Genomic DNA, 15,400 nt, shown 5'->3' on the forward strand with positions numbered 1-15,400 from the left:
GGCAGAGTCAGCCTTGACCCAGGTCCTCCATGAGGGAGCACAGAGTGGGAGGATTGATGTTGTTTTTGATGTCTATCACCAGACTTCGATCAAAGACGCTGAACGACTGAACCGGGGTGGAGACATCACTCTCCAGTACAAGAATCTTGCAGGGGGACACCACGTCCAGCAGTGGAGAAAATTTCTGTGCAGTTCCTCCAACAAGACCAGTCTCATCAAGTTTCTGGTGGAAGAGTGGAAACTCCCACGATACAGAGCTATACTGCATGGCAAGGTGTTGTACATGACCTGTGAGGAAACCTGCTACAAGTTGACAGAAGATGGGTGTGAGGAAGCAGCAGAACTGCACTCCACACATGAAGAAGCTGACACCCGTCTGCTCCTGCATGCATTGCATGCAGCAAATGCGGGCTCAAAGTCAGTTATCATCACAGCTGAGGACACTGATGTCATGGTGCTTTGTCTTGGCTTCCAGAAGGACATCACCTGTCCCATCTACCAGAAGTGTGGGACTCAGAACCGCACACGGTTTGTCGACATCACCAAACTGGCAAGTTCACTTGGAGACAGCATCTGTGACAGCCTAATTGGCTTACATGCCTTCACAGGATGCGACACTGTCAGTGCATTCGCTGGTTGAGGGAAGCTGAATGCCCTGAAGATAGTGAGAAAGCACACTTCCTGCCAAGAGACTTTTAGTCAACTGGGACAGACATGGAATGTGAGTGATGAGCTGTTCCAGAAAATTGAGCAGTTCACCTGTCGGATGTATATTGCTAATAGCAGCACTGCTGAGGTGAACAAACTGCGTTACCAGCTCTTCTGCACCAAAAGGGGAGAGGTTGAGTCCAGCCAGCTGCCACCATGTAGAGACTGTCTCTTTATGCATGTTCAACGAGCCAACTATCAGGCAGCAATATGGAAGTGCTGTCTGCAGGCTAACCCTGTGGTGCCAAGCCCTACTGAGTATGGATGGACAGACGATGAAGGCAAGCTGGCCATTTACTGGATGCGCTCCCCACCTGCACCAGATGTGGTCTTGGAAATGCTAACATGCAAGTGTGTGCATTCATGCAAAATGCCAAGCTGCATGTGCCTGTCAAATGGACTTCCATGCACAGACATGTGCAGGTTACAGACCTGCAGTAACCAAAAACAGCAGGATGGTCCAGAACTGGACTTTGAACTTGGGGAGTCAGATGATGAGAGAAACGAGCAGTTTGATGAATGACAGTGTGATGATTCTGATGGTATTACTGTGGTAGTAGTCTATTGATGCACAGGATGTTGATTCTGGACTTGGTTACCCAGAGCTTGATAACAATAATGTAACCATATTCACATATACCCATTACCCTACCCATTACCATTATACACTCACCGGCCACTTTATTAGGCACACCTGTCCAACTGCTCGTTAATGCAAATTTCTAATCAGCCAATCACATGGCAGCAACTCAATGCATTTAGGCATGTAGACATGGTCAAGATGATCTGCTGCAGTTCAAACCGAGCATCAAAATGGGGAAGAAAGATGATTTAAGTGACTTTGAACGTGGCATGGTTGTTGGTGCCAGACGGGCTGGTCTGAGTATTTCAGAAACTGCTGATCTACTGGGATTTTCACGCACAACCATCTCTAGGGTTTACAGAGAATGGTCCGAAAAAGAGAAAATATCCAGTGAGCGGCAGTTCTGTGGGCGAAAATGCCTTGTTGATGCCAGAGGTCAGATGAGAATGGCCAGACTGGTTCGAGCTGATAGAAAGGCAACAGTAACTCAAATAACCACTCATTACAACGGAGGTATGCAGAAGAGCATCTCTGAACGCACAACACGTCGAACCTTGAGGCAGATGGGCTACAGCAGCAGAAGACCACACCGGGTGCCACTCCTGTCAGCGAAGAACAGGAAACTGAGGCTACAATTCGCACAGGCTCACCAAAATTGGACAATAGAAGATTGGAAAAACGTTGCCTGGTCTGATGAGTGTCGATTTCTGCTGCGGCATTCGGATGGTAGGGTCAGAATTTGGCGTCAACAACATGAAAGCATGGATCCATCCTGCCTTGTATCAACGGTTCAGGCTGGTGGTGGTGGTGTAATGGTGTGGGGGATATTTTCTTGGCACACTTTGGGCCCCTTAGTACCAGTTGAGCATCGTGTCAACGCCACAGCCTACCTGAGTATTGTTGCTGACCATGTCCATCCCTTTATGACCACAGTGTTCCCATCTTCTGATGGCTACTTCCAGCAGGATAACGCGCCATGTCATAAAGCTCGAATCATCTCAGACTGGTTTCTTGAACATGACAATGAGTTCACTGTACTCAAATGGCCTCCACAGTCACCAGATCTCAATCCAATAGAGCACCTTTGGGATGTGGTGGACCGGGAGATTCGCATCATGGCTGTGCAGCCGACAAATCTGCAGCAACTGCGTGATGCTATCATGTCAATATGGACCAAACTCTCTGAGGAATGTTTCCAGTACCTTGTTGAATCTATGCCATGAAGGATTAAGGCAGTTCTGAAGGCAAAAGGAGGTCCAACCCGGTACTAGCAAGGTGTACCTAATAAAGTGGCCAGTGAGTGTATATACCCACTAATGATATGGGATTACATGTATCATTGACTAAGTATATGTAAATGTCAATGTTGTTTAAAATATTAAAATAGTTCATTACCTCACTATGGTATTCCTTTTTATCATGTATTTTGATTGTGTATTTAAACAAATGTATAGAGACCAGTTTGTGACCTAACTGGCTTTGGTCTAGTTCTCATTTAAGGCTCACAATCACCTCACACAATGAAATAGTATGGGTATATTATACATTTTCTGAATCTTTACAGTCCTGTGAGTATTCCAGTTTTTGTGTTTTGTGTCCCTGATATTCCTAGATGCCACAGGGCTAAAAGAAAGTATATAGTTTAGGCGAAAATTGCAGAAAGATGTGTGTTATTGACGGGTTGAAGAGCTCAAGTGACCTCTATATTTGTGAGAAATATCCACAACAGGGCTTGAATGAAAGCTAAGAAGGTCCCCTTTAAAATGATACCAAAGACAATATTATAGAACATTGAAAAATGTCCTGACCATGAGGCTAAACCAGGATATGCATCAGCGTCTAAAATGCAATTTAGTTTAGCGGGTGGTTAACTTCATGAGCTGATAACTGTGATACAGCTGCCACTCAGGAATGGTTATCATACCAAAATATCATCTACAGACATGGATCCTTTCAAAAATTATAAGTAAGTTTTGCCACCTTGAGTGTACCGAAATATCGTCTGGCCCATGGACTATCAGTGGCATTGGCAGTTGTGTCATCCAAAAATACAGATGAAGCAATATATATATATATATATATATATATATATATATATATATATATATATATATATATATATATATATATATATATATATATATATATATATATATATAAAAGCCTCAGTCTTGGATATAAGAATACGCCCTTTTAATGACAAATCTCTTTGTAACCACATATTACATTTATGTTTAATTTATCAATCATTGGGTCGTAATTTAAGGTAATTCTGTCCTCGGGGTTTTTAGTTACAACAATCCCTAAATAAGTTACTTTTTTCTTTTACAGGAATGCTGCAAATTGACACCTCGTTACAGTTTTTCAGTGCAAATAACTCATACTACTACTACTACTTTCGGCTGCTCCCATTAGGGGTCGCAACAGCGGATCATCCGTCGTCTCTTTCTGTCCTCTGCATCTTCCTCTGTCACACCAGCCACCTGCATGTCCTCCCTCACCACATCCATAAACCTCCTCTTTGGCCTTCCTCTTTTCCTCACTGATATGTATTTTAAAAAACAAACTAATTCCACCATGTAGTTAAACATCAGGTCTGGCCAGTGTCACAATTTCAGAAGTACAGGTGTTGATTGCAGCCATGACTTAAGAACACATGTGCCAGTTTTTTCCAGAGATTTATGAGATTGTTGTTATGTTGGACGGATTATGTTTGGGCCTGTAAATGGTGATGTCACAGGTTTAGTGTGTAAAAACACTTCAGTGTGTGCAGATTTGTCATCGCTGTTTTGGCAAGAAGCAATGAGCTAGCATCAGAGGGTGAGGGAGCGTGTGTGTGTGTGTGTGTGTGTGTGTGTGTGTCTGCATGCCTGCAGGTAAGTATGCATGTGTGTGTGGAGAAATGAATAGGAGGATAAGTGTGTGCATGTGGGTTGTGTGTGCATGTATGTGTGTGCATATGTGAGCCTTGTATGTGCCTTCAGATACACATTTGAGCATGTGTGTGTGTGTGTGTGCGTGAGAGAGAGAGAGGGGGGGGGTGCATGCACGTGTGAGCAGTACTAGCCCACCTCTTGGGTTTTAATGAGTCATGGGTGGTGAGTGTTCTTCATGCTGACTAAAAATAGAGCCATATTTATCTGCTCACTGAGCTGCTCGGCACCATTTAATTATTCAAGACCTGAAAAAGGCTGAGGGCTGCCATTTTCTTTTCTCCTCTCCTTCTGTTTTTTTTTTCCTTCATCACTCCAAGACACAAAGTGAAGAAAGGAGGGAAGGATGGAAGTCCCAATGTCCCCACACAGCACGTGTCAACGTGTAATTCGCTCCGCCACCAGGTGACGGAGATAACGTCTGGGCTATCCTCTCATCACATAGCGTGCACGAGTTTGTGTGTGCACTTGTGTTACAGTGTGTGTGCATGTATTTTTAAAAGCACGCTCTTTTTGGATAATGTCCAACGCTGCGGATGTTTGAGCTGATTTGGTCCGGGTACAAACCGTAAGGTTTCCCGGGAAAACTGGCAGATGAGCACCCAAGTGCACGACTCACAGACAGGGAGGTTACAGTAACACTCGGTTTAATGACCAAGAGCAGGCAGGGATCAGTGCACAGGAAATCAGTCCAAACAGGCAACGAGACAGACAAGGGTCAAGGCAGACAGGCAAAACAGGTTCAAAACTCAAGTTCTAGTTGCAGTCCAGACGGGTGAACAAATCCGACAAGGGGCAAACAAACGAGGCAGAAGACTTCAAACACGGGTAGCCCGGTAGGACGAGAGTAAATGAACACAGGATAGCTTGGCTGCACATATTCAGGACAATCTGGCAAAGGAACGGGGAAACCAGGGGCGGATATTTGCTGGAGCTAATCAGGGAATGGGGAACAGGTGTGGGATACAAAGGGCTGACTGATGGCAAAACCAGGGGCAGGAACTGAAACGACAAGACAGGTGACAACTTCAAAATAAAACAGGAAAAACAACAGGCAATGACTGAGGTAATGGGCTGACTGAAGCTATGGGAGACAATGGCTGCAGAAAATGACTGAGTGAACTAAACTAGGAGACACAATAAAACAGAATGAAGTGGGAGACGTGTGACACGAACACTCACAGGGGCCCATACATGGCCACGTATGCCAGAAAACATCCCACTGAACTACATTGGATACCTGATGTCTAAAAGATACCACAAACCAATTGGCTAAATGCTTGCCCTGCAGCCTTATACAAATTTAATCATATTTGGCAGTTCCGATAACGCCGAGGGCGGTCTGGCGGCGGCCTCGCCTAGCGTTGACTGGGTTTTTGGTGTCGTCGTGTGGAGTGCGGGGAGGTGTGTGTCGAAGGTGTCTGGCTGGGAGAGTTAGCTTTAGATCAGCCGGGGAAGCCTGGTCTGCTGCGTCTGGTGGGCCCAGGGACCACGGCCCTGTCTGGAGCTGCGCCTGAGGAGGAAACACTGACTGTGATCTGACAGGACGCAGAAGCGGGGCAGGCTAAGCTAACTGCTAGCTCATGCAGACCGGCGGTTCCAACAGTCATCCTGGCGTTCGCTCTCTTGGACAGCGACTTTTTTTAATATATATATATATATATATATATATATATATATATATATATATGTTAGATATATGTGTTTTTGTAGGTTTTTTTGTAGTTTGGATATATGTATTCTTGTAGACTGGATATGTGTTTTTGTCTTTGTGTTGCACGACTGTGGGCTGGGGGGGGAGAATGATATTACCCTGTCCTTCAGCAGCAAAACAATATTTCCCCTTGCGACTTGTTCTATGATGTAGGTGAGGACTGTGTTAAACCATACTTGTATGTACACACACACACATGCAGTCAGACCACAATGCCACAGCTGATTGAGGAGGCTCGATGACAATGGCAGGTTCACATCCTATGTACCTGATGCTCAAATCAACCTGACAATTGCCATGGCACCCTAATTCTCCCTCTGCTCAAAACCAAAGGGGTCGGAATAATCACATATGAAGTTGTCTGAAAAGGCTTCAGCTATTGTGACCAAACACATGGATTTCGAGATGAGCGCCATGGCTCAGGAGGTAGAGCGGGCCGTCTAGTAATCGGAAGGGCGCTGGTTCCATTCATGGCTCCTCTAGAGAGCGTGTCAAAATGTCCTTGAGCAAGACACTGAAGCCCCTAACTGCTCCTGATGAGCAGGTCGGAGCCTTGCATGGCAGCCTCCGCCATCAGTGTGCGAGTGTGAGGCAAAGCAATTTGAGTGGTCGGTAGACTAGAAAAGTGCTATATAAATGAAGTCAATTTACCATTTACCATTTATGAGGAGGATGTTCAAGGGCCCTTGAGAGTCAGACGTCATCATCTTCGTCCTCTGAATGAGCTGTCACCTTACCTGTGGCAGTTGCCACAGGTAAGGTGTCCGGGGTAGTCCATTGTGTGTGTGTCTCTCTGACCTAGCACCTCTTGTCCCTGTTGAACCGGTCATCCAGTCATAACCTCCACTCCTTTCTTTGTCATAATGTGCTTGCATTTCTCGTCTTGTGTATGCGTACATCCTCCCCGTCAACGTCCGAGTCATGTTGTCTAAATCTGAAGTGAAAGAAGCGCTACAGATGGATCAGAATGGCTGAAAAGTCAGGAACCTAGTAAGGAATAATACTGATAAATGCCTTTCTTTTCCCCTTTCATACTTTATTGCCACTGTTTTAACTTCCAGGACGGACGCAGGCACTTCTTCCCCCCTTTATTTGTTCCCTCACTTGCCTGCAAGGTCGACGCGCTCTGTTATTGTGCGGCTGCATGCAAGGCCAAATGCTTAGTGGCTGAGGATGGTGTATATCAGAGGTGGGACCAAGTCATTGTTTTGCAAGTCACAAGTAAGTCTCAAGTCTTTGCCCTCAAGTCCTGAGTCAAGTCCCGAGTCAAGACAGGCAAGACCCGAGTCAAAGTCCCAAGTCAAGACCGACAAGTCTCAAGTCAAGTCCCAAGTCCTACCATTTGAGTTTCGAGTCCTTTCGAGTCCTTTTAACAACAGAGAAATAATATTTACACAGATCATGTATGCTTTTAAGATCTGTATTTATCAAACCTTTATTTGCAAGAACATTGTTCAAACACATTTGAAAGAAACAAATGCAAATGTAATTTGCACAAAAAGTGCTGACATTGTATTTCCATAGCATATTGCACTATAACTAGTTGCACAGCAGTTTCTGTCCTGTATTGTATTGATCTCATATCATATTGCAAAACCGTTTTCGCCTTCAACTAGACAGGTCCTTTTGACTCCTTTCAAAACTTAAATCTAGCCTTAACCTTTTCCAAACATGTCATAACTTTAAAAAAAAAATCCTCACTCCCCAAAGCATTATCTGAATTATCACTTCTGAAAAACTGCACCGACTTTCTGGAAGTGTTTTCACTTTTGAAAAATTTCCTTAAGATTCAAGTGTCCTAACTTTCCAAAAGTGTTTGTTTCCGTCTCAAAATATCCTCATTTTTGTAAAACAGTCTTCACCTTAAAACTTAAATCTAGCCTTAAACTAAAAACCTCAAACAGGTATTTGGATGAAGTGAGGATCACAAAAACAGTCCTCCAAAAAATTTTACTTTTCCAAATGTGTCACCACTTTCTAAAAAATATTTTTCAGTGTTTTTAACTCCTTTCAAAACCTAAGTGTAACCGTAACCTTTTCAAACATGTCACCACTTTATAAAAGATATCCTCACTCCCAAAAAATGATCTGCATTCTATTAAAGTTTCCTGACTCTTCAAAAGTGTTCGTCTTCATCACAAAATATCCTCAGTTTTGCAAAACAGTCCTAATATTTTTAGTTTTCAAACATTTTCTCTAAAAATATCTTCACATCTTCAACATATCCACACTTTCCAAAAACTCTCTTTCCACTCCAGCGTGTTCACATCCTCCATTACGGTCCTCACAGATATAGAAACACACACAAACATAAATTTACATGTAATATATTCACGCCTCTATCAGTTCCTGCTGCTCCCTTGATAAAAATATTTGTGTATATATATATATAGATATATATATATATACACACACACACACACACACACACACACACACACACACACACACACACACATGGAGGCTAAACCGCTAAAATAATTGGTATGCATCCATAGAGAGACTGAGACTGGTGTTTGTGTGTGTGACTGTGAGTGTGAGTGTGTGTGAGAGAGAGAGAGAGAGAGAGAGAGAGAGAGAGAGAGAGAGAGAGAGAGAGAGAGAGAGAGAGAGATTGGAAGAACGGGGCGGGATGGCAAATACATGAACATAACAATGAGCAGGGTTGTGCTTTTCTATGTCAGGGCCCCATGCTGCATTGCATTTGCAAAAGATCAAATTGGCCAAAAGTCTGTCAGTCATTTGTGCACGATGGAGACGTAGTATGATGCCACTATGGCTGAAAACTCGCTCCACTGGAGCACTAGAGGCAGGCACTGCCAAGACTCTGATGGCCACTCGGAAGAGTGAAGGAAGAGTCTTCATGTTCAGTGCCCAGAACAAAAGGGCAGCCTGTCCTTCGGCTATGTCAAGGTAGTGACTTAGCTGTAGTGCTGGAGTGGTCCCAACATCCTTCTTCTGCCTCTTATGGTATGCAGCAAACAGCCCTTCTCCTTCTCCAAGATCCTCTTGCTCTTCTTCATCAACCAGAGGCACAGGTTGCTCAGTCTCTGCAGCATCTTGCAGGATCAATTCTGGCAAAACATGTAACAGCAACAGCAGAAACAAAAGAGCCCTTATTACCATTGATGTTGGTGATAGTGTTAGACTGAAAAATGTAATTATTGTTGCGGTCAATTAGATCAGATTATGAGGAAAAATTTTGCATTAAAGTCAATAATATTTACCTTTAACTTGTTGTGCCACCTCTGCCTTGATGTCACGATGGACCAGCACATGGGGCTCCACCCACAGCAGAGAAAAGGCTGGATCCAAGGCGGCTGCTTTGAGGTAGACTGGGTCTGAAAAGGGGGCAGTGATCCCATCTTGAGTCCTGGCCATTTTCACGTTAATGAAGATCCCAAGAAATCTTTTTTTCAGGGATACCTGGAGACTTCTGACCAGGCCGCTCAGGAAACGAACTTGAGACTTCAGCTTCTCAAGGTGGTGATTGAGGGACAAGACGGATGGAACAACTGCACTGATTGTGACGACCTTCTCCCCCTGTGTCAAATCAGCTGCTTCTCCAAACGGCTTCAAGATGTCCACCAACTCCTTCAACAGATTCCACTCTCGTGGTGTGAATGACAACTCCTTATGCCCAGCCTTCTCTAGAACAGCACAGAGCTTTAGATGATCACAGTGGAGAACTGCCTTCACTTGCCTCAGTGTTGAGTTCCATCTTGTGTTGACTGCAGCAGGGATGCCTTTCTGTTCCCCAAATTCACTATCAAACACATCTTTGAATGTTGTGCTTGTGTGCAGCAGTGAGCTAAGTTTAGATAACTTGGAAAGAGAAGGACATACCACTTTTGTTTCTTTCAAACCGTCTCCCACCACCAGCTGAAGAGTGTGCGCAAAACACTGCAGGCGCTGTTTCTTTGCCATAGCAGCATCTACCGTTTGCTGATCTTCCAGGGTTAAGTTACACCAGAGCTCAGGGTCATCAAGATGGTCTCCGTCATCATCATCCTCTTGTTCACTGGGGAAGCACACAGTGAACGCCTTTCGCATGTTAGCAGCATTGTCACTAATAATGTAGTACAATTTATCTTTGACGTTGTATTCATCACATATTGACTCAAATTGGTCACAGATTCGTTCAGCTGTGTGTGACCCTTTGAAGCAGTTGCCGGCCAAGAGATTAGTCTTTAGCTGTATCCTCTCTGCCTCTTTCTCTGTTCAGTGGACAGTGACACCAAGGAATCCCCTCATCTTTCGGTCAGACCAAATGTCCACAGTGACTGAAACATGGTCAGTGTTGCTCAATTGAGTTTTTAATTTTGAACATCTCTCCTCAGCGAGGCTCTCTGTTTTTGATGTCAACGTTCTGCGACACACTGGGCTGTACTTACTGTCAAGTACTGTCAGAAAGTGCCGAAAACTCTTGTTTTCCACAATAGACAGGGGAAAGTTGCAATCAATAATCAAGTCGGACAGTATTGCATTGGTGATAGCTTTATGCTGTGGATGACTCATGCTGTAATGCCCTACACGACGGTCCAGGAATTTTGAGATTGAAGGCTGTTGTGGTTCATTTATGATGCTTTTGTTCATCTGGTATTCTTCAAATCTGTAACAGGTAAGCATATGAAACAGATGTCAGAAAATCCCCTTATAGCCACACATGAATTGTATTTGAAACTACTCTTTACTCACATATCAATCGTAACATTGTGTTAATATTCATTTTGTGTTAATATCAATTGTATACTGTATTAGTGTGTGTGTTGTAACATTACATTAATAAAATCAATTTCATTGTCATTGTACGCTATATTAATAATATTTTCACGGCTTTACCTTGCCATCAAACAGCTCTTTCCGTCAGGAAACTGAAGTTATATGCTTGTTAATTCACTCTCTCCAGCACACCAGATTCCATTGACAAAAACAGCAATTTTACCTCGCGTCACACAGAAATTGCTGGTCTACTGCTACCTCAATCATTAAGTTTATTTGTGCTATTTTATGTCTTCGGTGATAGTTCAGCTTAGTTGTGATTTACCGAAATGACATAAACGACCTCAATGAGGCAGCAGTAAACAAGCAACTCCCGTGTGCTGCAAAGTAAAATTGCTGTTTTTGTCAGTGGAATCTGGTGTGCTGGAGAGAGTAAGATATACTTCGCTTTCCTGTCGGGAAAAACTCGTCTGGCAGCAAGCTAAAATGGTAACGTACACATATTCTTAACATAGAGTACATTTAAACTGACCTTGACTTGATTAGGTTTGCTTATGTTTTACTGCTGACAGCAGTCTACTGTGTGTGTGTGTGTGTGTGTGTGTGTGTGTGTGTGTGTGTGTGTGTGTGTGTGTGTGTGTGTGATACACTGACTAAGCACCTTATACAATCCCGCTTCAAACATCCCAAACTGTCCTGTTACAATATAATAAGTAGGAGTAAGGGAATGAACCCGCAGTGGATGCAGATTACCGTGTTTGCAAGGTGACGTTAACAGTGAGTTGACACTCTCATTGATTTAACTATGCAGCTAGCAATTACGTTACTTAGCCGATAAGCTAGTGTTAGCTTTCATTCAAAACTTACCGTTCTTTGTGCAACTTCAAATGTCGAGCGAAGTTCCAAGTTGTGGCGTCTCCGTCCGTAATCTTCGACCCGCATGTTTTACATACTGCAATTCGTTTTTTGTTGACCACCTCGTAATTTTTATACCCAAACGAAACGATCTTTGGTATCATTTTGCCAACTGGCCCGTTGTTATCTGTTATTCTTCATTGGTTGTCCTGTAATTTGATTGGTTGGATGCTGTCGGCTCAAAACAACGTGGATCTAATTTGATTGGATGTCGTGCCGACAGCGCGCTTGCTCTCTCACACACACACACACACACGCAGATGCACACATGTATGTACAAAGAGAGATAGAGCGGTCCATGTCAACATACTTTTTAATCTTTGGGTTTGGGGGAAGTAGCAAGTCTTTTCAAGTCAAAAGGGTCAAGTCCAAGTGAAGTCAAGAGTTACTGATGTTAAAGTCCAAGTCGAGTTGCAAGTCTCTTTACATTGTCAAGTCGAGTCTAAAGTCATCAAATTCATGACTCGAGTCTGACTCGAGTCCAAGTCATGTGACTCGAGTCCACACCTCTGGTGTATATGGTGGAGAAATACTAGCTTCAATGAAAAGGTCCGTATGAGAAATAGCATCGGATATAGTACACCATCGAAACAGTCATTTCATACTGGGCCTTTTACACGCAGGATCAGAGATCCTTCCAGATCTTTCCATTGATTATCTCAATGTTCTCTCCTCTGATGACTGATGGTGAATTAAAAGTGACAAAGGCTCTTTGAAGGAACTGCATCCTGTCCGGGGGTGTGTCCCTGCTTGCCTTCCCTGCTGGGATAGACTCAACCCCCCCCACACACACACACACACACACCCCTCCATGACTCTTAATATGATGAAAGGGTATGGAGAATGGATAAAAAAAGGTATAATGAGGGCGTCTGGGTAGCGTAGCAGTCTATTCCATTGCCTACCAACACGGGGATCGCCAGTTCAAATCCCCGTGTTACCTCCGGCTTGGTTGGGTATCCCTACAGATACAATTGGCCGTGTCTGCGGGTGGGAAGCCGGATGTGGGTATGTGTCGTGGTTGCTGTACTAGCGCCTCCTCTGGTCGGCCGGGGCGCCTATTTGGGAGGAGGAGGAACTGGGGGTAATAGTGTAATCCTCCCATGTGCTACATCCCCCTGGTGAAACTCCTCACTGTCAGGGGAAAAGAAGCAGCTGGCGACGCTACATGTATTGGAGGAGGCACGTGGTAGTCTGCAGCCCTCCCCGGATCGGCAGAGCGGGTGGAGCAGCGACCGGGACAGCTCAGAAGAGTGGGGTAATTGGCTGGATACAATTGGGGAGGAAAAAAAAAAAGAGAAAAGGAATAATGACTGAATTAATAAAGGAGTGAATGAAAATGATGATTCAGATAGGGTTTCTTGTACGGGTCTCGCTCTATATCCAGACTCGGTGCTCGCCGTAAACAAGTGCCGCCAGTCAGTCCTCGACCAGTTCTTCAGCTTCTCCTCCTACCAACGTTGGCCATTTCAAGTCCGCTGCAGGAGTGCCTCTCCTCACGCCACACTGCACTGTGGTACTTTGTCAAGGATCAGCACAAATCAAGCGTGTAATATTTACATTGTGCTCCACTCATAGGACGCCGTCATCCGGGAAAGGCACAGGATCTGCGTCCAAACTCAAGGACGTTTTGACAGGACGCACGCCTACTGAAGGGAGTGAACGTTTGGTGTAATGATTAAAGGATGACCCGTCACCGCTAGGCAAACCTGTGACCTAACAGCCAGTGGGGTTGACACGCGACTACACGAGACTGCCAAAAAAAAAAAAAGAGAGAAAAGAACACACCTTTGCAGCTCAAGTTGGACGGTATCGCCATCTAAACGGTGTCAGCGGAGTTCATGTCAGCAAAACAGCTTTGAAGCCGCGGAATAGCCGTGTCTAAAGAGTTCACTCGGGTCATCCGTGGTCACTGTCTAACACACATGAGCGACGCGCACAAACACGTGCACACGTGAACCCATCTGAACCCATGGCCATACAAACAGACAGGTATGTCAGGAATGCCCGCATGCATTTACAGACGTACATTGTGCGTCTGCGGTGGCATTTGTTTGGTTAATCAATTGGAGCGGGCAGCGGGGTCTTTTGTTATTGGCCCTTGGGGGTTGGGGGGGGGTTGGGGGGGGGCCTGTTGACTGAAAGAACCTAGGAGCATCAGCAACATCCTGCCTCTTTCATGGGGGAACGCAGGAGGCATTGCTACAACATGCGGACATTGTCATCTCACATAACACACCGGCGCAAAGAGGGGGAAGAGATGGAGAAGAGAGCCACCGTCTGACAGAGTCGCAGCTTTTCCACCTCTCCACAGCTCTGCTACTGTCGAAGCCACACAAAATACGATACTATGCAACATCCATCCATTATCCAAACCGCTTATCCTGCTCTCAGGGTCGCGGGGATGCTGGAGCCTATCCCAGCAGTCATTGGGCGGCAGGCGGGGAGACACCCTGAACAGGCCGCCAGGCCATCACACAGCCGACACACACACACACACACACACACACACACACACACACACACACTCAAACACCTAGGGACAATTTAGTATGGCCGAGTCACCTGACCTACATGTCTTAAGACTGTGGGAGGAAACCGGAGCTCCCGGAGAAAACCCACACAGACTCGGGGAGAACATGCAAACTCCACACAGAGGACGACCTGAGATGACCCCCAAGGTTGGACTACCCCAGGGCTCAAACCCAGGACCTTCTTGCTGTGGGACGACCGCGCTAACCACTGCGCCACCGTGCCACCGTTACTACCTTACGTTACGTTGTGTTCAAGGCCGAAACCCAAAACAGCATCACGGTCACCCATACTCAAATGACTGGTTTAGCCAGTCTGGTGATGAAATCTCAGATTTTGAAGTGTTTCACATCAGTCATACTTTTTTCATGAGAATTCAGTTTTGGGGGGGGGTTGATGTTTTTAAACCTTAGACATGTATAAATGGTCGACTAATGAGAGCGGTCATGCTGGGAAATCTGTTTCTCTTCACATTTAAAGCATAGTCCAAAAAAAAAAAAATTGGTTCGTTCAAAGTTGAATGACTCAATATAAGCTCATTCTGCGATCAGGATCTCACTTCGCTCTTCTTCAGCTATTCACGTTAATAGTTGTGCAGGCCGCAAACTCTGTTGTAAGACGTGTTTCTCAACTGCAGCTGGAAGCTAACAGCCCCTAAATATTCACCATTTTGTGCAAAGAATACCTCGTGCAAAAGGTCAAAATACCCCGTTTGACCCTCTGTTAAAGATGGAAGGGTCAACCCAGTGTAACGCTCAGGCGCCACAAACTTCTCGCCGCAGAGACGCGTTCAGTTTTGTCTGGAAGGGAGGAGTTCACCCCAGCGAGCAGCATTCGGGGGGTCTGATCCTCCTCTTTGGGGGATTGAAGGTTTTATAAAGGAGCGTTTGTTGTGATTGCATCAGAGTTGGTTGTAAAACACTGGGGGTGCATAGTTAGAGGTTTGGGGTGGGTGGGGGGGTTGACAGTACAATCACTGTATCTCCCCCCCCCCCCCCGAGTACTTGTACCAACACAACAAGGCTATTAACACCATATGCTGCTCTGTGTGATAGGGCCAGGTGGAATAGTTCAGAGCGAGAGAGAGAGAGAGAGAGAGAGAGAGAGAGAGAGAGAGAGAGAGAGAGAGAGAGAGAGAGAGAGAGAGAGAGAGAGAGAGAGAGAGAGAGAGAGCGAGAGAGAGAGCTTTTGGAGGGAAAAACCCGCTCTGAACAAAGCACAACAGTGTTCCGCACTTCACAACACATGCGTTGTTCAACCTGGGATGTGTGTGTGTGTGTGTGTGTGTGTGTG

The sequence above is a fragment of the Lampris incognitus genome, chromosome 3, assembly GCF_029633865.1.
Source record: "Lampris incognitus isolate fLamInc1 chromosome 3, fLamInc1.hap2, whole genome shotgun sequence".
Lineage (NCBI taxonomy): Eukaryota > Metazoa > Chordata > Actinopteri > Lampriformes > Lampridae > Lampris > Lampris incognitus.